The following is a 24,076-nucleotide window of genomic DNA, read 5'->3' as shown; positions in this document are numbered from 1 at the left end:
GAATAATAATAATTTCCTGAGAGTTCTCTGTTAACCCCACAGGCTTCATCCAGGGTTTTGGAAGCATACAGAAAAGCCCTCAGCAAAAAATATTCAAACTTGGCAAGCTTTCCTCAACAGCAGCCTGTGAAAGAACCTATTAGGGAATTTAATAACAGACTACAAGAGTTCATTGGCCACAAATTATATCGGTCCAAAAGCTGGCAGAGGTTCCAGTTAATGTATTAAAATACTTTTGCCTTCATGAATGGATCATCGGGCCAGGCCACAGAAGAATCATGAGCAATATAATATCTACTTTTACTGAGCAACCTTTGCACAAGTATTGAGTTTCAAGTGCCAGCTGTCGATGGTGTTTGCATTTTTCCGAAATTGACTGACTTGACCTCAAGAACTCCTACTAATTGGCCTAAATAAGGGAAGGCAGGTTGATGTAGGAAAGGTGTTCTGGAAGTAGGTTGCAGCTTCTTGTCAGGCTGACAGGAACATGTTCAGTTCATTCACTTCCAAGACTGGAGAAAGAGAAAGCTCCAAGTACAGATTTGGGGACTGAATTCCACAGCTGCTGGTTTCATAAAAAACATGAGGATAGGTGTATGGCATAATTTATTAGCTCTCTTTTCTTCCTCTCCTCTCCTCTCCTCTCCTCTCCTCTCCTCTCCTCTCCTCTCCTCTCCTCTCCTCTCCTCTCTCTCCTCTCCTTTTTCCTTTCTTCCTTTTCTTTTCTTTTTTTCTTTTCTTTTCTTTTCTTTTCTTTTCTTTTCTTTTCTTTTCTTTTCTTTTTTTCTTTTCCTTGTCTTTCTTGTCTTGTCTTGTCTTTTTTCTTTTCTTTCCTTTTCTTTCCTTTTCTTTTCCATAGGACACATAAATAACAAACAGATAAACTAAAATGCCTTTTGTTTTTGTAAAAATGCATTGAAGAGCAGAGAGATTCTGCTTTCATTGTCACATTTTGGACACTGTGCAGTTCCTATGCTACAGCTATGTGGGAGCTTCTACAGCATTACCAAGTGAATTTACTGAGATTACCATTTTTACCACGGATGACCAGAGAATTAATAAAGATGGCGCATTTAATTTATCTGCTTGACAGAAATACAGTATTTAAGCCTATTTAAAATTAGAAAAGGAGCCTGAGACCTTCTTTACCTCAGTTTTAGTTCATGGCTTATTGTAAGAAATAAATTCTGCTGTTCAATTATTTACAATCCTAATGGTGTTGCTTTCCTTTAATTGCTGAATATAGATAATATTTTATTTATAGATAAATATATATTAATTTTATTCAGGATTTAGTGGAGAGCAATATTTAAATACACAGAAAATATCTGAATAACTGCAAATTAAATAAATTAATAATAACTGAAGAAATAAAATTACATTTATATTAGTAGAAAAATTATCTTCTATTTGTGACTAAATTCTGCCAATAATATATTACTGCTGTCTTCATATTTTGCACTATGAAATTAACTTGTCACTTCTGCAGTAATTCTTTATGAAAGATGTATTAAGGTCATGCCAGAATTTCTAAGTAATCAAAAGTATTTCACAAAGGCAATGATTAAGTGTTAGAAACGAAAAAAGAATCCAAATACAGGATTACTTCATAAGCGACGTTTCTGGCCATTGAATCTGAGCGTGTTGGAGCCTGCTAAATATTACCAGACAAGTGCTACAAAAGGATTAGCTTGGACTGTGAGCAGGTATGGTGAGAGGCAATCCCTTCCTGCTGGCTCTGAGCAGAACTGACAGTGCTGTATTTTTCTCTGCCTCTGAGGTGAGGGTAGGAAAGTGGATGCCTATTTGATATTGTAAATGGACAAATTTTTTTTTGTCAGAACATAAAGTAAGTTGAAACAGGAGGATTTTTTTGCATTCTTAGCACTTTTCACCCATTTGGCAGTTATAAAACATTGTGGATAAACATTATTTAATACAATTTTTAAAACATAACCTTGTTTTATTTTACTTGGCCAAAAAAACCTAAAAACTACTTTGTGATGGCTGTTTACCCAGGAAATCTAACTAGTACAAACAAGAAGTAGGTTCTAGCATGTGGGAGGATGGTAATGGCCTTGTGAGTTTTCAATTAATCTTTGTCTGCCGTTTCAATTTTCCCAGGAGTGTTATTTCAGGCAGGGTCTTGTTAATATCATCCATGCTGTTAGAGCTGCAAAATAATCCTGACCAGCTTCTACAAACTAAACTGTAACCAGGGCTAGATCTAGTAGAATCTCAGTGATTATACTCGGGTTATTTTGCCACAGAAATCTCCCTTAGGAACTGTGGTTGGTGTTCGGGTGCAATAGGCTGATGGTTCTCCAGGCTGCTCTGTCCTGGTGGCACTCCGATTTAAGTATTTTTCTCCATTTTCAGACTTCTAAAAGCTTCCTAGATGACTAAATATGGTCACGCAAGTTTTCATAAATCACAGAATCACAGAATGGGTTGGGTTGGAAGGGATATTTAAAGATCATCTAATCCAAACCTCCTGCCATGGGCAGGGACACCTTCCACTAGAGCAGGGTGCTCAAAGCCCCGTTTAGCCTACCTTTGAACACTTCTAATGATGGGGCATCCACAACTTTGCTGGGCAGTCTGTTCCAGTGTCTCATCACCCTCACTATAACAGCATTCTTCCTGATGTCAATATTTAAGTTTGAACTTGTAGTCAGTGAAGGATTATAGCAATCCAGGGATAAGTAGAAACTTAAACTTCAGCAGTAACATCTGAGGAGCTTAACCTGTTAGACCACCTGGAACCGAGACCTGTGCTGACTGTTCTGGGTGACCAGCCAGAGGAGGACTGAGCAGGAGACAAGCTCCAGGCCTGGCCTGGAGACAATCACCCTGCTGAAGGCAAGTCTGTCTTTGGAGAGAATTTTCAGCCACTCTGTCGGAGGTATATCCATGTATCTGTGTCAGCTGAGGGAACGGGCTGCTTCTCACAGAGGGCAATGAGTCCGAAAAGGGTTTGGAGATCACTGTAACACAGGAAAATCGATACATAAAAAGGAATATCAGGCTAGAACTGGAAAGGGACTTGCCTTCACATGCATCAGTTTTAAAACTGCTACTGGATTAGTGTGCTGCCTGGGAGGATGTTGGAGAGGGGGAATTCAAAGGACACAGAAAACGATCGAGAAGAGGGAGGCGATTTTTAGAATGCTGAAGTGTTGAGTTATTCACCTTGTTCAAGAAAGAGTGAGAGGTCTTACAATCATTTTAGATGGGTATTTACATGTGAAAAAACACTGGCTTGGGGGTTACTTTTACAGGTATGAAACCATGGGAAAGAGGGAGCAGGACCTTAACAGGGTTGCAATTTACTGTCAGCACTGGCCAAGGCCGTGCATTTGCTTTTTTAGTGATACAGGAGCAACACCCACACATTCCCCTTCCTCCCCCCAGAAAGCTGCACAGCTCCTCCAGCTCCAGCTCCTCCACCCTGCAGACAGCAGCTTACCAAGATTCAGTAGCTAGAAGCCGAACTCTGCCAGATAAACTCGGCCTTGAAATAGGACACAATTTCCTTGAAGTAAGGAAATTAACAGCTGGACTGATTTACCAGGGGAATTGCACAGGCTCTTAAAATGCAATTAAGTGTCTTCCTAAACTGGCCGTCATCCAGTTACAGAGAATGGCTCTAGGTCCTGTTTATACAGAAGACCAGAGCACATGAACACAGGGGTTCCTTTCACCTCTATAATCTATGAAAGATACATCTGACATTTATAGACACTTTGGTTCCCGACCATGCTGACTTCGCAGTAGTGTGTGTTCTGACCTGACCCGAGGCAAACGCGGTGCTGCTCTATTTGCTGCTTGTCAAATTTGGCAGATACAGGGAGGAGGGATATGAATCACTTGCAAAAAAGGCAAAAATGTATTTTCCTCACTTTTTTCTTCCTAACGTCAATCAGTGTAGCAACTAATTAAAAAAAAAAAAAACACAAAAAAACCCAAAAACAAACACTCCCCCCCCCCCCAAAAAAAAATTAAAACCCAACAAGAACAACAAACAAAACAAGCAAAAAAAACCCCACAGGCAGGGAGAAAAGAACCAACATCCAGTACAAAATGTCATGCCTCTTTGGTCAAATTTTAAAAATAAATGTGTGGACGTAGAGAAATTCCACCTTTGCAGGCAGAAGTACCTGTGCAGAAACAGGTCACTCAGATCTCAAAAAACAGCCGTTTGCATTTTGTTCAGCTCCATCCCTTTTGGTGTGGCACGTCTGAGGGAAGCCCGCAGTGCTGATGGCTGTGCTTTGGCTGTCACGGATGAGGATGCACCTGGGAGGAGTGGGAACACCGTCGTGCCTCCCCGCTTTCTTCTCTGATCCCGATGCCTGCGGGCTATGAATGGTGGTGTCTCACTTCTGCTTTACACACGCGCTGGCCAAGCTTTAATGTGCATTCAGAGCAAGCTGTCTTTCTTGGGCATGCCAGCTGCAATGCAGAGTAAAAGGAAAGGCAAACAGGCACTTAAATGGGTTTTGAAGCGCTCACTGTGATGCAGTGAGAATAAAAGCCTCTTTGCTGCCAAAAAAAAAAAAAAATCAATTGGCAGTGGTACAGCCTCTCTTTTCACAGTATCCCCTGCTTGCACTCACACCTTTACTCCATTAGGCTGTTCCGCAAATTGACACAAGTTAAGACGCAGCAGCACACATTGTCTGGAGCTATTACATGGCTGGCTGGGGGGAGCTGCCTGCTCCTCCTCATAACTCCTCTTGATCCCCTGTCTTCTGGCACGGAGGGGGATACGGCACAGGGATGGCAAGACCTCCCCGCATCCCTCTGCTCGACCAGGGTGTGAGGCCACGTGCCAGCCAGGCCAGCGGCACGGCCTTGAGCAGGGGCAGAGCCCGCAGCATCCGCGGCACCATGGGGACCTGTCTGAGGGCTCCCCTTCCTTGGGTGGGTTTTGGTCACAGCATGGCCGCTGGCTAGCTCAGCAGCTTTGGCCAGGTGTTTCCTATCATTGCGCCTTTGCTCCCCTCCTCTCCCTTCTCTTGTAAGCTTCACGGGTCTGGAGCTCTTTTCTTTTGCTGGGCTATACATAATATAAAATCAAATAACAAATAAATAACCAGTAACAATCTATGTCGGTTTGTTCCTCCCCCAGGTCCATACGTTTTCTCTGTGTTACTCAATGCTTACCCACCCTAGTCTATGCAAGCAGGTTCCTGAACACAAGTGACTACCCTTAACTGCTCCCTGACCCGCATTTTGGCAGAACATATGCTCTCCCAGAGCAGCTTCCAGGCAGAATCTGGCAGCAAAGGCAGCAGGATGGCTATCGCTAGCAGGCAGTGTGCCTACAGCTGCCTCCATCTGCAAGCCAGATGGTAAACTGGCAAGGACACGGGCTGTCCCACAGCACTCGCTCTCGATGCCCAGGGAAGCTTCTGGACATGCTTCATTTATGAGTGTAGACACGTCCAGCATTCCCGTGAGTCCATACAGCACTGATACAGCCAGTGTCTATAATGCAGACAGGGCAGAGCTGTACCCAAAGAGTGGGTCCAACAGATGCAAACACTTTTTTAAAACAAAGCTGGACTGAACGCCTAGCCTGAAAGGCGTGGGAGGCAAAGCAGCTTCATATTCATTTCATTGCTTTCATTCCTCAGCTGTTCCAGAGACTGGGGCTGTCTCTGACATAGTTAGGGCTCTACTGCTCTGCCTATAACACGCCCTGTAACAGAGCTTGTGGTACAGTCCTTGTGAAGAACCCTTGATGGCAGTTATCCTCTATTGCTAAAATATTTCTGCAATCATACCCTTGGCTTTTCCTTCATTTACTGAAGAGGCTGGAATAAGAAAGTGGATCTCCATGTTGCACAAAATGTACCACAGCATTGAGATCAGCATATCAAAAGCAATAGATTGTATCTTAACTTCATGGGTAATTATTGAATAATCAACTGGACAAAAATCTACATTTAAGTGCTGCCAAAGTCTATAAGCTTTGTACTCCAGACAGGTTTTGCATTTTGATATTCTAATTACTCAGCTTTGTACCTGAGGTTGAGAAGTAAGGAAATATGGAAGATATGAGGTAGTCCTCACAGCTATCATATCACTCTAAACTACAGAAAACATAAGCTTTCCCTTGAATAATGCTTGCACCACCTTTTTCCAAGCAGCTGCACAAAACCCTTACACTTCGCAAAATTATTATGTTTGCTTGACTTTGGAAAAAATAAATTGCACATATATCAGCATTTTGTTTTGCTAACTTAAAAAAAAATTATCTCCAAATGCCAATTTCTAGGTTATGATTAAAAGCAGACAATTTTACTTCGAAACTGTCCAGTTTTTATTTAAAAAGCCCGTAAGTCTTAGTGGAGGACTTGGGTTTATAACGAAATCTGAAAACGCTGGTTTAGTTATTTTGCAGCCCCAAGCTGGAGGGATAATTGAACTACTTTCTCAGAAAAGCAAGCTCAGGTTTGTGAGATGGAAAACCGACCACAAGATGGCATCTCGTTCTCACAGTAACATTCACTAATGGACAGGAATATTTCTGAAAAGAAAATGAAGCAGCGATGGGCATTTCAGTAAACCAAAACCATTTTACACAGGGCACTCGCTCATAGTGCTGCCCAGTGTGGCACAGGACCAGAACAGCAAAACACGGAGCAATAAGCATCTCCTCCTCTCATCCCACCCAAACTGCAGTTTCCTCCATTCAGGAGTCCTAATGAAAATTTTCACTTAGTGTTTTTAATCGCTGTAATTAAAAAATAATAATAATCTGAATCCACCGTGAATATAATGCAGGCACTTTGAGGTCTTAAGGGAAGGCTGATCATTAAAACAGATTTGAGAACCTTTTGATAGTGATTTACTCCAAAAGACAATCTGTGACAATAAAATAATTTGTCATGCTCAAGGATGAGACAACTGTTTTCTGTAATTCTTCATTTGCAGTACATGCCTATCTATCTTATGTTTCCAGTTATCAAAGAGTGACGAGACACAAAATAAGGCTATGGACTCAGCTGAGAACTACTTTAGTAACATTACCACAGGGAAAATGGGACTGACTCTGGGACTGATGTAGTATGAAAGCTAAATTTAAAAATACACACATTTTAGCTGACACTGCTGTTTGAAACAGAAGCCTTCAGAAATTGAATGTCTTTTATTTCTTATGTGCCCTATTAAATAAAACCTTTCCAGTCTCTAAGCACTATGTTAATTAAGGACCCCATACATGAGTGTGGGTCGCCTCCAATCTCAGACATTTCCTTTCCCTCAGTAACACTATGTCCCTCTGCAACAGCAGCAGTGCCCCAGGGACCTCAGTGACGTGGGGGACATGTTCCAGAATGGAGGGAGAGGAGAAGCAGCCAGGGCTCCAGGCTGCCCTCTGCTCCATGGCATCATCAGCGCATTCACCACCATCTGCTTTTGGCTAGGGTTTACACAGAAGCTGTGTGATGGACATGTGACATGGCAGGGAAGAACCAGTTGCCCGCGAGCAAGAAGCTGCCTGAAATCTCCCTCTGGGCCTGAGTCATGGCTCTCGGGAGGCTGGGATTGCAGGCAGCCCTGAGAGCAGGGGAGTGGGGACAAGCAGGCAGAAAGCAGATGTGAAGCAAGGCAGGTAGAGTGGCCTGGGCAATCCCCCGAGACATCAGTCTATTTGGACAAGAGAGGGTCTTGTAAATCACAGTCCTTCTGAAGACTGTTCCTCTAAGGGCACATGTGTATATCAGTCCTTGCTCACACATGCTGCCCTGCTCTGTTCTGCTTGCACTGAAGTGAAATATCTTGTAAATGTTCTGTAAATCACAACCTAAGACAGCAAAAATGCTGCATCTGGCTGAAACTGCGGTGAGAGTTTCAGGAGTTGGGCTGCTATCATCTATATTGGATTGACAGCATCTCTTCACAAAATTCAATGTGGGCTCCATAATGACCATGAGAGGTCATGAACCCACCACAATGGCTCATCAGGAAGACAGCACCACGTTCCCCAGTAAAATACTGAGGCTTCAGCTCATCTGCTGAACCATGAATATTGACTGCTGCAGCACCTTTGTCTTATTGAAGGCTTTTACTAATGCATTGGACAAGTATCCTGCTGCAATTAGCATCTGAAATCTAAGAAACAAAAGCGCAGCTCTCTTCAGCTGTGGCTTGGAGAAATGCCATATCAAAGTTTTCCCAAGCTCTGCTCCTTTTGTAGCTGCATAAGACGCTCCTTGTTCCAAAACATTAAGTGAATGACTGTGTGCTGTTCCCACGTTTATTAGTGGGAGGCAACACTTTCCAAAGTCTTGTCTGTTCTTGCACTGAAACAACTGTGCAAAAAAACCAAACCAAACCAAACCAGACCAAACCAAACCAAACCAAACCACCCCGAACATTATGAGAAGTGTTCAGATATTAAGGAAAATATAATTGAAATTGTCCTTTTCTTTCACACGTTGAATTCTGTGACATTTTTATCCAGCCTGTTTAAAAATGGCTCTGTTCTGTTTGCAGTGGGAAAACAATAGCATAGACAATTTATTCAGAACAATCACTTAGAGATCTGTTATAGTCAGAGAGCTTCAACAAAGCCTGTGTCATCATGGAAGCTCATAAATGTTACTACATGTCCACACATGTAATGTGGCATTCCTGACACTGCATCATCCTCTGAATAGCTGCAAAAAACATATACTTTGGGACATACTTCAAAGCTGAGAGCATCTTGCAAGAGCTTCCACAATTCAAAACACAGAATCAGGGTTGGTTTTCGTTTGGTTGGTTGGGTTTTTTTTTGTTTAAGTTATTTTGATACAATTTATTGAGGAATTTGTACTCATAATTATTAATATTTTGTTTCTACTACTGTGTCTTAATTTCAGCTTTTCTTCTCTGCATTGTTGTCATCCAGGAGACCTACTACTGCTGCGCCAAACTCCTGGCACTTGGAGAAACGCCCGCCTTGAATGCCACTGTGCCAGGAGAGCTCCCTAGAACTGAATACAACTCAGGCAGACATGACTGCTTTGCCTACATACCATGAGTCTGAGCTTCCCACGTCAGAGAGGGAACAAGGCTGACCCAGATTTCAGATCCTTCCACATAGTCTTGGGACCAGCTCCTTCATTTACTACCACCTGAGAGCGGGGACTTCACAATAAAACCGTTCAGCCCTGAAGATTATCCACACTTCTACCTCTGTGACAAAATCTGGGAGCACACTTGAGTTCTGGTACCTGAACCAGAGCAAGAAGCAACTACGAACTGGCCTCCTCCACTCTGGTTCCCACAGGCAGGATGATCAGATGAGAGCTGCAACGTATCTGCAGGTAAGTACAGGTGCAGTTTCAGCTTAAACAGCTTAAACTGCAGGTTTTCCCAGAGTTTCAATAAAATGGGTCTATGTCCTAAAAGACATGTGGCGTACATAGCACATAATATATGCAGGCTTCTGTTTCCCAAATGAGTGGATCTTCACTAAGCTTATGCAAATAGTACAAAGAGATTGATTAAATAATGAATACAACATGTACTTCCCTCACTTAGTATTCCTTCAAGTTGGAACTGGATCATCAAAGATATTCACACAAGTCCTATAGTCCCTTTCTGACCATTATGTTTCTTTCACCACTGAAGGTCAGCATACCTAACGTGGCAAGTCCTGGGGTTAAAAGATGTTCCCATTCACCATACCTCCTACAAAAAGAGCCCTCCTGACTCTCTTCCCCCATTTACCCCAAACGGCTCAGAGGGCTCCATATGGTACAATCCACCAGCATACAGTGAATACTCTATTCAACGAGACCTCCCAGGGTCCAACATAGCCATGACATCCAAGCTTCACCTTGAATCAGAGTTAATTCAGATTTGCCAGTCATCATAGGGAAAGGAAGAGAAAGGAAGCCATGAAATACACAGTCTTTATGACCTTTGTAATGCTGCTTTTGTAGCTCCAGGTTTCATGTTTGTGTCATACTAGTAGTCGCAGATTATAGTGAAAATCTTGGAAGACACATGTCAGACGACCACCTTTCCTACCCATGGCTACAACTTCCACCAGACTGCCAACAAATGTTTATTTAATGGTGCTTCTTTTTTTCATCTAAAAAGCCATCCTCCAGACACACTTCCCCTTGCAGATGTTTTATCCAGACACTTATTTCTACAGAGAGCTTGTATTTTTCCTTCCTGATGCGTCTATTCATTTGTGGTATAAGGCTTGCAAAGGTTTTAATATTTGTTCTGTTTTCACATGGTCCATAAGTGCATTATTGTGACATGAAATAAATGTTTCATTTCAGAATGTATATTGCCTAGGGACAGATCAGAAACACAGATGTGCCTCAGAAATACGCCAGAGACTGGTAACATTCACTGTTCAGATAGCAAGAAAATTTTCTGCTTACAGTAGATCTTTTCCACCTTGGCTGCAAAATTTATTTGAAGAATGGGGTTTAGGAGAGAGTAGAGGTGCTATGGTTCAGGAATAAAAAACAAATCTAAGCCTTGAACATTCCTCTGGTTCCACGATCTAATCAATTAGCAAAATCAGTAACATCTCTTCAAAACAATGTTAAGGAATCCTTATCAAATGAGTATTGGTGACATCATGGTACACAGAATACACGTGGTAGATGTGCAAGATCGATTTGCCTATAATCTTGACTTCTCCCTATGAAACAGGGAAAGGTAGCATCACAGTGTCAATAAAAGAAATAATACTCCAATGTTGCCACTTCTATGTCATGTGTACCACATACTATTAAAGAGATACGATGATGTCAAAAGACCACTTTAGATGGAAATTAAGAGAACTTCTCTGTTTCACTTCCAGTTGCCCCTGCTACGACATGATTTCTGTGTTCAGACTGCAGTTTTCAACCCAAGGCGCAGGCACTGCTCCAAAGTGGTGGTGAGGATGTCCTGTATAATGCTCAAGCGATGGGAGTGGTGACAGCAAATTGTGTGCGGACTTCTGCACTCACCATGCAAAACCAGCCTGGGTCCATTGGACATCACTGGATGCAGATGGAGGGATCGGACCAAAAAGTTCAGTGCTTTCATATCTGAAAGAGTGGTATGAAGACATTTAAATGAAGCCCTGATTGAGCTTGTAAGCATCTTGACTGTATTTGTGTGGTGCGCAGCACACTGGGCTCTGGAAGCTCTAGGGATCAGAAAATAATATTATTTGTTTTCTAGACAGGATTTAAATAAGCACTATAGAACTATTTTAGCAAATAAATAAATAAGCATTAATGTGCAGGGTAGCTTCCTCGACTCTAAATTAAAATGACCTAATAAAAATATCCAAATGCTTGAGTCAACTCACATTTTTTATCTATGTGATTTAAGAGAAGATTATCATGTGGCCATATTATTTACGTATTTTTCAGACATGATTAAGAAAACAGCGATTGGAAAAGTATCCTGATTGGGACAGATAACATTTATGTGATACGTGGGCTGACTGGAGATTTACAAGTGCTGTTTGTTATGCTACAGCCAGTTATGAAACAAATGATCTGGCTCCAACATAAACTGTTAAACTGAAAACATGCCAGAGGGAGACAGCTGTCAGTACATTAAAAAGTCATTTTCTCAGACAACAAAGACTTAAACCAATCATTTTATAAACATATTTCTTTGCCCAACCAGATTTCTGTAATTCTAATGGTTCATCTGCTGCATGGAGAAATAAAGTAAGTTTTTGCTCATATGATTTGTCAGGAATTTCTACTTGGGAAGAACAGATGGTGCTAAAAAATTGAACAAGGATAACAGCATTATCAGGATTTCAACTACAAAATCCATTCTTTCTACATACATTTGAAATGGAAGCCATGCATACCACAAACCTTTGACTGTGGCCAAACCACAGTTTGTATTTAAATGACACTGTTCCCAGTGTCAAGGATCACATTTTGGAGTAATTTTCTCCAGATTCGTGACAAAGGATTTGGGTTATAAATTAAAGACATGGCGAAACTTGTCAATGGTGTAAACTTCTATATCTCTATTAAATCAGTGGCTGTAGGGATTTATATGGCACAAGGATCCAAAGTCACATTTTCCAAAAAATCTATACCATATTTTTTGCTGACCCAGCTGGCTGCCTGGACAGGTCTTAGGGAGGTTGGCACTCCAGACAAAGCTGAGAGTGCTGTGTTTTCCCCAAAATCATTTTGCACTTTTGGAGCATCATCCAAGCAATTATACCTGGATCCCCCACTATCTTAATTCCTCTTCTGAAATATCACCTCTGGGACCCTCAGCCAGCTAGAGAAACCAGAGATCCTGAATTACTCTGTCCTTCTGCACCTACATACTCAATAGCCTAGAAAGTAAAGGTAGCACTAAAGTGTAAAAGCCTGAACTTCCAGCCCTCTCACTTCAGAAAATAAAATAAAGCACCAATATAATCCATTACCTGGACTGCTGTGAGTTAGAGTCACAAGATTCATAAGTAATGAGGGGACAAGAAATCTCAAGTTCACTAATTCAAGCTGGGGAATTTATGAGAAGGGAATGGGGTGTCTTTACAACCCTGTTAATGTCTGTGCTGGCATGAATAATTTTGAGTTGACAAGCTATTGCTGGATAAAATATATTAATTTACTTTGCCTTTCACTCTTGTTCAGCAAGCCAAGTCTTGACAGAGCTATTGTCTGTTCTTATGTGAAACTTATTTTACCTGTTACTTTTCTTAAAGGCACAGTTCCTGCTGTTGTTACGTAGAAATTATTTTTTTAAATTTTCCTTCTTGCTTCCTATTCTGCCCTTTCCCCCTTCCTTTCTCTCCCTTCTTTTTTCCCCTCCTTTCCTTCCTTTCTTCTTTCGCCCCCTCTTCCCCACTTCCCTCCTTCTCTCACCTAAAATCTTAGCCTGCTGTAGAGAGAAAAAGGAAAAATGACCTGTATGGATGTTAAAGACGCAGAAGCCAAGCAGCAAGGAAAAGGAACCCCCCCAATGTATTTATTTCTAAGCTGTATAATTTGGGGGCAGGCTTCCATGGGCTTTGAAAACATGGAACTGATAATAAGGTCACCCACTAGGATTTAAAAGCAGGGCTATCTCTACAGAGCAGTACTGAGAGTGGCAGGTGGCAGCTGTGCACAGATACAATCTGTTGAAGCAATAATAATGATTACTACTTGATGCCACCCTCCAGAAGCAGCACCACTAACGAAAATGTGATCTGCTGTAACCTAAATATGTCATTACCGGCAACTTCTAAGACAAGTCTAACAGCACTGGTAGTACACACCGCTGGCAAGCCCCACAGCTTCTGCTTCCTGAGAGATGGCGAGGCACTGGCTCCATTCTGCAGCACAGGGGGAAAGACCAGCCACATAAATCTGCCTGCCTGGTGCCTGGTGAATCTGCCTTGTTCTCAGAGATGGATCCTACACATCTGGCTCTGTCTGGCCTCAGAGGCATCCACCCTGCGTGGGAGGGTGGCTGTGCCTGCACCCAGGAACCAAGCCCCAAAGCTCATCCTGAGCTCCAAAGCTTGCCCCAAGCCCCAGCCAGACATGGCCCTGTGACATGGCAGAATCCTTCCCTGGCATCCCTTCCCTGGCCAGGTGCTGCTCACCCCAGCTGGGAGGATGATTCAGCACTTGGTAAAAGGTAAGTGTAGATGCTGCCAAAGTCTCCTCCAGTGTGGCGATGTCTGAACTGAAGAATTATTGAGGGCTCTCAGCCAGTTTTTAGCCTGCACCCATCCATCATCTGCTCCTCAGTCTGGTGATTTCAGTCTGGTGCTGCTTTAAGGCCCAAAACTGACTTAGCACCTGTCCCTAGGACTGGGCAGATCTGCATCCAGGCTGCAGGCAAGCTGGAGCACTGGTGGCCCTGCATCCCTGTCCCCCAGCCCTGCCACCCCTGGCCATGGCAGGGCTACCACGGGCGGCACAAGGACAGGTCCCAGCACACAGAGTGCCACCTAATTCATGCTCCGCTACACATGAGCGGGTACAGAGACAATGAGGCAATGGGAGGGGCATGGAAATGCTCCCACATTGGGCTGATGTATAAGCTCAGAGCTGCTCACCTCTGAGAGAGGACCTCAGCAAAATGTATAGTGGGCATATACCCTGCAAGCATTGGATTTAAACATCCACATCCTGGTCTTATATGAAACTTGGTGTTGAACATGTCAAGTTACACAGAAATAATCTTTTAAAAGCACATTACTCCTAATTAAGGAGATACTCTCATAAAACTTGTTTTGAGCATTTACTATACATAAATGAAAGACAGGAAAGGAAAAACATTTTTTTTTCTCAGCTTCTTAATATTCTTAATTAAATCAGGTTTATGCTACACCCATATCCAGCTCAGATTCTACCTGTTTTTTATGTTGTTGTATTGCCACTGTACACAGAATTTTCCCAGCAAGGACTACACAAGCACAGTCAGTACCTCTTTCAATTTGCCAGTGTACAGTCAGTAATCCTTTTGCAGACACACACACGCACGCACACATGGACACACACACTTTGGGCTCTTGCTGAATGGAGGTTTCTAATGCCAGGCAGGTGGTGGGGCTAAGTCAGACAGTGGAATGACGGTGGTGGTACCCTCTCCTCTGGGCTATCTACAGCAGCATTCTCCTTAACAAGTCATGACCCGGTTCCTTGGCACTTGCTCTAACAGGAGCAGGAAAGTCAGCTTCACTGTAAATGTTTACAAAGCAAGCATTCGTGTTTCCATTTTTAAATCACTGTTTGACCATTATATTGCCCATCCCTTTCATGGTGATATAATAGATGTTTTCTGCTGTCTCCACTTTGGTATCACAAGTAGTTCTGTCCAGCTGCCTATGAAGACATAATCTTCTTGAATTTGTCAGTGAATTAGGTATCTAAAAGAGAGGAGCCCAAGTGAATGAAACTGTTTCAGTGGGAGGTATACAAAAAACTGTATCTGTATGACAACTCTAGATTCAATATGCTTAGGTGTGAAGCCTCCTTTTTGGGAAATTCAGCTGAGATCCCCATTTGTATTTATTTTCTTTAGAAAGTATTTAACCAATATGCATCATAGCCATTCATTTGACTAGCCACCTTCATGTGTCGGTCATCACCTCATCTTAGCCAGATGGTGTATTGCATCAAAAGGGTAATATGGGAAAAAAAGCAGACTAGTTCAGTTTGTCTGCTAAATATGCTCACTTAAAAAGAGTGCAGCAAGATAAATTATGCCTATCTAGTAGCTAAGGCAGCATCTGCATTTGTAGCCTTTATAAGCTTTAATAACCAAGGCACACGCTGTACTTGGGAGAGGAAGAAACCTTCAGAAAATGATCTTTTGTGGACAGAACTATCACTCAAAGCAGATATCCATGATGGAGAAAACCACTGATTTCTTGTGCACTTGCATCTATTTCTTTTTTAGCTACTTAGCTTTGTGATGAATTGTGATGGGAGTTGTTCTGGGTAACACAAATAAGAGTGGGCTAAAGAAGGCGAGCTGCTACATAAATTGTGCTGTTTCTTACAGCTTTTAAGTTGCTTAAACAGCCATACTGCTGAAACGTTGGTAACCATCTGCTACCAGCATTTGTAAATAAATATAAACCAACCTAAATATTCCCTCGCTTGTTGCTCTATTTCAGGCATGGGTCTCCTCTTTTTTTTTTTTTTTTTTAAAGTGTATGTGTACTTTATGCACAGACTTAATTTCTTCAGACTGTTTAGCTGCCTGGGGGTGATTTCACTATGCTGTTCTTTGGTACCCATCAATGCAAATTACTCATGACTGAACAAAGAGGAAGGATGCCCAATTCTGATTATTCAGTGGCAAAGCAAACTATAAAACTGTAATTTCTTCATGGCGGACTGGGAAGAGAGATTAATTATAAGCTTTCTTTATATAAGTTCCTTTTGCAAATCTGAGCAAGTGGGACAAACCTGTTCTACTTACAGAAGGAAAAGATTTCATAGCATTTAGGAGCCCTAACCAAAACTCAGCTGTGTTTGGCTCTATAGAAATAAGAGATAGAATTTTGAAAGTTTGAATCTTTAGCTTTGGCCTTACATCAGGGTCGGCTGCATTATACACAGCAGCTCTGTAACACTACTTATTTCAGCGCATACTCTCCCATGCATGCTTCCTCTCTGACTTGTAATCATATAATGTCTTTTGTTTCCACAACAGTTGCTTACTGGCAAAAATGATATTATGAAAATTGTACTAGAAATCAGCCATTGGGTACTTCTTCAAGCAGCTACCACAATAAATGTTACTTGTTGACTGTTGCTATCATTCTGTACCATAGTGCCCCAGGGAAATAAAAGCTGCTCACTCTAAGATATGATTTCCCTTCTGACAGCTTTCCCTCTGCAATCAGTGCCTTTAAGTTAAGAGTGCTCAGAGGGAAACTCACATTTTGGAAAAAGCATTTAAAACAATTATGATGAAGGGACTTCCTGATAACCAGATTTTCCTAATAGAGTGTACTTTCTGACAACTGGTAGTTAAGTTTTACAACGTGATTTTACAACTCCACCAACAAATCAAGAACTGTGCACATTTTAGAAGTCTTTTTTTTTTTTCTTTTGCTGATGTTCTGCGTTGAGTTATTATCTCTTACTGAACATGACCTCTAAATAGTTTGGCGAGATGTAATATATTAGAAACGTCTCTTAATTTTTTTTAAAGTTTAAGTATTCCTTTCCCACTAGAGAGCTAGATCAAATATGAGCATAGCTGTATTATTTTGTGCAAACCAATGATCTCTTTTGCTTCCAGACGACTGCAATGCTTATGAAAGCTGCCAGGATAGATTAAAATCATTCATGAATTTGTAATAAGGGTCTTACGTTCCACACAGCAAGTATTTTGCAGTAGAAAGGATACATTGCCAAAGGATTCATCCTTGTTAATAGCATAATCTGCAGTTTTTGAAACAGTGGCCTTTCAGACTTGAGCAAAAAATTGAATGTCCTTTTGGCTTTGTTCCACTAATGACCCATTGGAATAGGGCAGAATTCTAAAGTAAGAGAGTAAATGGGGTCTTCTTACTGGGACAGGCTTCCAACTGTATTTGATACACTACTGTACAGATGGAAATAAAAAATGAGGCTTGCACCTGAGGAACAAAAAGGAGAAGCTACTTGGTTCTCTTGCAGTGATTTGTAACAAATATTAAGATTGGTATTGATGGAGTGTGCGTAGAAGTGTGTGTGCGTGCGTGTGCTAGAACACATGTTAAAGATACGTGAATGAAAAGAAGGAACAAACTGATCTAGAGATAAGGTAACAAACAAGATGAAGAACAAGTCCAGAGCATTAAAATACCCCAAGACAGCAAGACATTAATGACATTCATGAATTTGTGAAGGGTGAAACAAAATAGCGAGGCAAAGTATCCCAAACACCATTCCCTCTTAGAGAGTATAAAAAGCCCCTAATCAGTTCATTTGCCAATCAAGAAACACAGATGCACAATAAGGACTTAACAGACAGCATCCTTATCCTCTGTGTGATCACACATGTGATCTTGGCCAGACCATTTGAACACATACATTCTGGTGCTTCTGAGTATGGGGATATGAAAGCATAAATGGAGACTGTCAACTGCTTACAGAGATTTTGTTTATAAAATCACATTCCCCTTCTGTAAGATCTCATGGTGAGCTTTATCACACTCATTTCTTTAGTTCTTCAAAATCCTTCAAAACCTAGAGATCCCAGGTACACGCTCTTTCAAAGGATGCACATGTCTCCTTGGCAAAGATGTTTGCTATAATTGCTGTTTAGCAGCTTTAAGGTAGGATGAGAGTGGGCCTGCAAAGATAGAGCTCTACACAGTAATGGCAACAGAGGGGATCTAGACAGCTTGAATGAGAATCCATATGTATAAAATGTTCTCATATGTGCACACAGCCAGCACAAAATCTACGCGCCATTTAAATTCTTCTTAAGCCTTTAAAATTAGGGAGTAAATGGTTTATAGGTCTTTGGCTGCCCCAGTTTCATGCTCTTAAAACACTTCAGCCAAAAAGAAAATGGCAATAAATGAAGGTCTTACAGACTGTGTTGTCCCTTTACAGTAATGGCAAGAACTAGGCAGATCACGTAATATATTTTCTTTACGATGGCAGAGGAAGTTGTACTGAGTTTTCCAGAAGGATCTGAAATGAAAGCTTAGTGTAATACTGCAGGATCAGTGTGGAAGCTTGGAAGATTTAGGAGTCTGATTATAAGATGGAACATTTTAGTTTTGGGTTACCATTTCATATTCAAATCCGTTTCCAAGTTTCCATGAAAAGTTTCTACTTGCTGAAAATTAGGACACGTGCTATGCAAGTCTGTATCTTGTGTTCTGGTTACACAAAGCAACCTGCCAATCTGGGGAAGTCAGAAGCTGTAAACTGGATTAACTCCTTGGTGTAAAAGGCAGTACCTTCTGAGCTATGGCCTCACAGGATCATCAGTTGGGCATCTCTCACAGTAAGGACAGAAGAAGGCATATAAGCCTAAATGAGGACTTTGGTGGATTTAGGGTGCTCGAACTGTGTTTCAGAAAACCTACACACTGCCTTACTCTGAATATGTCTGACTTCACAGCCGTCCTATCCAGAATTGTGCTCTGGTACATTGTAAAAAATTCCTCATCCTGGGCAAAACTGAGCAGCTCTGCACAAGCCTGTCCAAGTACTTCTTCATCTCAGGGGATAGATCCAGTAAGTACAAACTGCTTAACCTGCAGCATCAGCCACTTCAGAAACTGCAGTGGCAGCTACTACTTTCTTAGGAGTGCCAGAGAATGAGCAAGATATATGTGAGATGCTTTTTTCAACTACTTCTTAAAGTACTGATGCAGTCTCAGAAATCCCAGACTCCTCTCTTGCCCTTCCTCTCTCCCTTCCTCCCAGTAACTACCTTCCGAGTCTCAAAAGCCAGGTCTCCTCACACACTTGCTTCAAAAAACATTCAATTCTTTGCTGCACTCTGGCATAGTTTGTAGCACTGGAGCACGAAGGAGCATCAGGAGTTGTGACAACTTCTTTGTAAACGTCTGCAGAGCAGTTCCTTCAATTCTGGAGCCTCTGAGCTCTACTCCAACATAAACACTGAAAAATGGAAGAATATCACTTAAGTAAAAAAGAGAGAAACCTGCTGCTTACTAGCCCAACACACACATGGCTATGAGCTGGCCTGTGCCTGTCATTGAAATGGCTGCTGTGCCTTGCACGGGCTCAGGCTAACAAACATAGTAATAAGAGGAAGCCCTTGCTGACTGGCAACTACCACGTTCCCTTACCTCATTTCTGCATATGCATTTCTTTTCCAAAGCAAATGACACGTCTAAGCCACGGTTTAGGTTCTGTAATTCTCATAACTGGGCTGGAAGACCACACTTCAAACTATTCCTTCAGCTGAAAACCCAACTTCAAGGATAAACATCCACGATGTTCATTTTGTAGCTGCGCCTACCACACATGTGGCCTGACATCCATGATCCTGAGGGAGAGCCATACATGACTGTTAGAAACCAATCATACTTTAAAGAATTTCAATGTCAAGAAGTCTCTCACAAGCAAGCCTGTAACAGTCACACAGAAAAGACAGGCACGTAAGGATTCCAGGCATGATCTGATGATTTACTAGGATCTAGCAATCGGGCTACTAGATTGCACTAAATAGTATTTTATCAAGAGGGAGAGCTCCACGTAAAAAAGGAGCATAGACATGAAAACTGTCATTTACAGTCTCATGTATACTTACTTTGGCTCCATTGAGATTAAGTGTTCTGCATGAATCATAGTGGTAAACTGATAGTTCGGCCAATGCTCAGCCAGTACATCAGGGAAGAGAATTGCATATAATAACACAACATCCTGTTCGGAGGCTTAAGAGGCAAAAATCTAGCAGTAATCACTTCCAACGCTAGTAACTCAGTACTTACTGCCTTCATAATGACTCCACAGTTATTCAGTCAATGAAAATGCAGACTGATATTGAGCATGAAGAAGCCAAATTAACAATAAAATGAGTCTCACTCATACATCCACTGCTCACTTTAGTGGAGACCTGCACAGATACAGTATGCATTTTTAAAGTATCTTGCCCTCCTCTTTAAGGTGCTGAGATGGTTGAAAGGGAGGCAGGAGCAAAGACTTTTTTTTACTAAATACTGGGTTGTTTTTCTGAAGGAAAAAAAAAAAGAGCTGTTAAAATTTAATAAAGAAATTTTCCATTGGAATTAATAAATGGTTCATGTTATAAAGGCCTTTTGGTTTACCTGTCATTTTCGAGAAGAGTGAAAACACAACAAAATTCTTTCAGGGGCTTCAGATTTGACACTAACACCATGCATGAAGTGACAAATGCCAGGATGTTTGCCTTATGAATTTTGGTATGAGACCAAATATTCCAGACAAACCTACTATATTCTAATTAATTAATAAACCAAAGAAAAAAAACCCAACAAAAACAAACAAAAAAACCCCAACAAAACAAACCCCAAGCAACCAATCAAACAAAAACCCTCAAGAATTGACATAAACCATACCAGGCAAACCCAAGCAAATTTAATCTTATTTGATGTAGGCTTCCTTCCTCCTACCCTGCCTCTCTTCCCAGCTTCAGGCAGTTCTCGTCCATGCCTGAAGTCATGCTGGAAATAATCTAGAGCGCAAACTCTTGGCTGGGGACCCCAAATATCTTATGGTCAACGGATATATCCCCTGAAGACTTGTCTCACATCTAAAATGGAATACTAAGGATTTTACAACTATACCAGTTGAAAAATTCATCCATAATAAGCCAGGAGGTTATCATTCATGGCTTAGAAACCAAAATACTGAGCTCATTCTTCAAAATCCGTCTAGTTAAAGCTGGTTATAAGACAATAAACAAAGCCTAACAAACAGAAGACTGTGTCATGTCTAAAATTAGACTGCAGGACATTTGCATTGTCACGGGTTTGTGGAATACTCAAAGGCTATTGCATTATTAAGTATCATCTTAATCAATTTAAAAATTACAGCGAGCTCGGTATATTGCTAGTGACAGGACAATTTCTTACAGGAACAAACTATGGAGTTGGTATAAAGAGGTGTAATTAGTACAAATTGCAACACTGTAGAAAAAATGCAAACAGCGAGCTTTCTGAAGCTTTTATTTCCAGAAAGAAACAGAACAAACAAAAAAGACATTACCTCTGTCAGTGCCCTCTCGACAAAGGCACTTAATCCTGAAACAGACTCACTTGGTTACTGTACCCTCACCTGTGCAGCCAAAAGCAGCCTCAATTGCAACGCCCTGTGTGAGACACAGCAAAGTGCCAGCACAGGAAAAGAGATGGGAACACAGAGCTGGGAATGGGAAGAGGGGGTAGAAGAAGTGGGGATTGAGATAATCTGAAACTGCCAAGGAATCACACCATAAACTGCTTAAAATATGCTGGCTCATTTTGAGAGAAATGAGTTAAAGCATGATCATATGAGTGGCAATCCAGGCAGGCTTGAGAAAACTGCACCCGCCGGCTGGAACAGTGATGAGGAGGCAGGATAGGCTGAGGAAGACAGAAAGCTGAGCTAGACCTCGCTAGACACAGTTCCCACCATGCCTGACATACCACTGGTCTCACATGCCTTATCATACCACCTGAAACTGCATCTAGCAGAGTGATTCTGACCAGGAGATTTAATTAAGAAACTCCATGTTAAAGTCTGAAGAAATACAGCCAAGTAACAGAAAGGAGGGAGAAAAACAGTGGAACAATGCCCTTGTATCACTGGATGAAACCATAAACTGACACTGAGTAGGAAGTCTGACAAAAAATTAAAACAAAGATACAGCACAGAAAAAAACACCCAACCAACAGCAACAACAAAAAAACCCCAACAGTGGAGCTTTGAGACTTTGCTCCACCAAAATATTTGCTTGAAGCATCTGGGTAGTTCATCTGATTTCAATCAACTAAGCATCTGTAGAACGTGTGGTTTGATCCATATGCAGAAATATTTCACTGAGCTGGGAAGTGACAAATCATAATACGGGTCTGGTGTGACTTCTTCAGAAATTCATTTCTGAGCTCCCAGTACCATAATGCTGCTAATATACTGGAAGTAGATCCAATGAAGAGAAACAAAAATTGGTTGCTGGCTTAAAAAATGCTTTAGCAGATCTAGAAGCACCAGAAGCGTGCCTGCACTCATAATAAAGAATTCATGGGATTTGGGAAGCTAAATTCAAGAACAGTGAAGTGCAGATTAGGAAAGAGATCATTTGTAAAAGCTTTCTGAACAAGATATTTTAGACAAAGGAATAACTTCACAAGAAACAAGTGAACTGGAATGCGTGGCAACTGCTGAGGACAAAATAATACAATGGTATAGAGGAAGACTATGGGATAACAGATCCATGTACATCTGTTCCTGTGCTTGATAAAAGGCAAGTTCAAACGACAACGGGATTTCTGCTAAACAAACATGAAATATGATGGGAACATACCCCTGCAACAGTAGTTCTCACTTTCTACCTGACCTGTAACACTGTAATTGCCTTATCAATTCAGTTTGGTTTCATGCACACGTCCTTGTCCCCACGTCACTTTTCTCTTACAATTAGAACCTCTACTACAAGATGGGAAATATGTTTGCAGTTTTCCTTAAGTACAATTGATTATAGCGTGCCTTGAAATACCAGAAAATTGGCTTTCCTTTCAGACCATCCACATTTTTACACAAAAGCATTACCAGCACCGGTTTTCTGCTGCCAGAGCTGTTTTGTAGCCAGAATAGGCTTTAAGTGTCAATAAGAAAAGCGTAATAAAAGTGTGACACATTCCAAAGTGCTTGGAGCTACTTTTAACAGAGAAGTATGGAGGGAAGCAGAATCTTTTGCCCTAGTCCTGTCAATCACTGTGTTAAGTCATTAAGAGATCACCTGGTTAAATTCGTCTTTTCTGATTATTGCCACCTTTAATGCTGGGGGGGGGAAGAGTACCAAAGAGTATCAATGATAATGAGAGCTTTAGGTCCTTAAAAGATTTTTTTTCTTTTTTTAATAATCCAACTTTGGCTTGAAGACACAATTCTCTATATTTCTTTCAACTAAAATTGTACCACGTGTTTTCAGCCTACCTCTATTAGAAATAAGAAAAAACAAACAAACAAACAAAAAAAACCCAAAGAAAAAGACAAAACAAGAAAACCCCCACAAAAAAACCCCAAACAAACAAAAAACCAAAACCACAAGAAACCCTGCAAAAAAAAATCCCCAAACACCAATCAACCTGTTTTGGCACGGAGAACCTCTTTAGCTGCATACGAATTAAAAAAAAAAAAAGGCACGAAACATGACACTGCCAAATACACGACCCCGGTTAATCCTGCGAATCTAATTACCGCTCGCAATCAAGGTGACTCTGGGGAAAAACTTTCCGGGCAAGCGCGGTGCCAGCCTGCCCCTGCCCCTGCCCGGCTCCCCGCATACCGCGGCCAACACCGAGCTCACAGCAGCCCCGGCCGTGTCTCCTCACAGGGAGAGTCTCCTCACGGGGAAAGTCGTCGTCGTCGTCCCCCTTCCGCCCCCCACCAACGGCTCCTCCCGCCCAACGGCGCCGCGAGACACCCGCCCCGCGCGCATCTCCGCCTCCACGCCCCCACGCGGGGCGCGCACGTGCTAGAGGGAAACACAGGGCCGCGCAGGCGCCATCCTGCCGCCCCTCCCTTCTTCTCTCCCCCCCACCCACCCCCCCCGCGCCTCGGGGGCGGGGAGGTCGAAGGAGGAGTCTCAGTCTCCGGGCGCCTGATTGACTGATGTCATTTCCCCAACTCCGGGCCTCGCCGGCCCATTGGCTACTTGAGTACCGCTATCTGTTTTGCGCTATCTGGTTGGCTGTTGCCGAGCCGGCTGTTGCCCTATCCTAATTCGGGCCACGCGGATTAGGTTCTCTAACCCCGCCTCCCGCTCCAGCCCCTCCCACCGCCGCCGCCAGCTCCTCCTTCGCCGTCTTTTCCTCCCTCTTATTGGTCAGTATCGTGCTTAGCTCCTCCCGCCCGCCGCGGCTCTGAGCTCCCCGATTGGATGTCGGCCAGCTCCCTCAGGTCCCCCACTC

At 42.1% G+C, this 24,076-nt stretch overlaps 1 long non-coding RNA gene across 1 annotated transcript; it reads right to left on the bottom strand.

Moving 5' to 3' along the window:
• Positions 1-1,447: 1,447 nt before the first annotated feature.
• LOC135993096 (uncharacterized) lies at positions 1,448-23,538 on the bottom strand. Its single transcript, XR_010606819.1, has 3 exons — positions 23,452-23,538; positions 4,161-4,455; positions 1,448-2,987 (listed from the first exon to the last, which is right to left on the bottom strand). It is a non-coding gene; the product is annotated as an uncharacterized LOC135993096 (long non-coding RNA).
• Positions 23,539-24,076: the final 538 nt, after the last annotated feature.

This window comes from Caloenas nicobarica, chromosome 1 (genome assembly GCF_036013445.1).
Source record: "Caloenas nicobarica isolate bCalNic1 chromosome 1, bCalNic1.hap1, whole genome shotgun sequence".
Lineage (NCBI taxonomy): Eukaryota > Metazoa > Chordata > Aves > Columbiformes > Columbidae > Caloenas > Caloenas nicobarica.
This window is presented reverse-complemented; position numbering and strand designations above follow the sequence as displayed.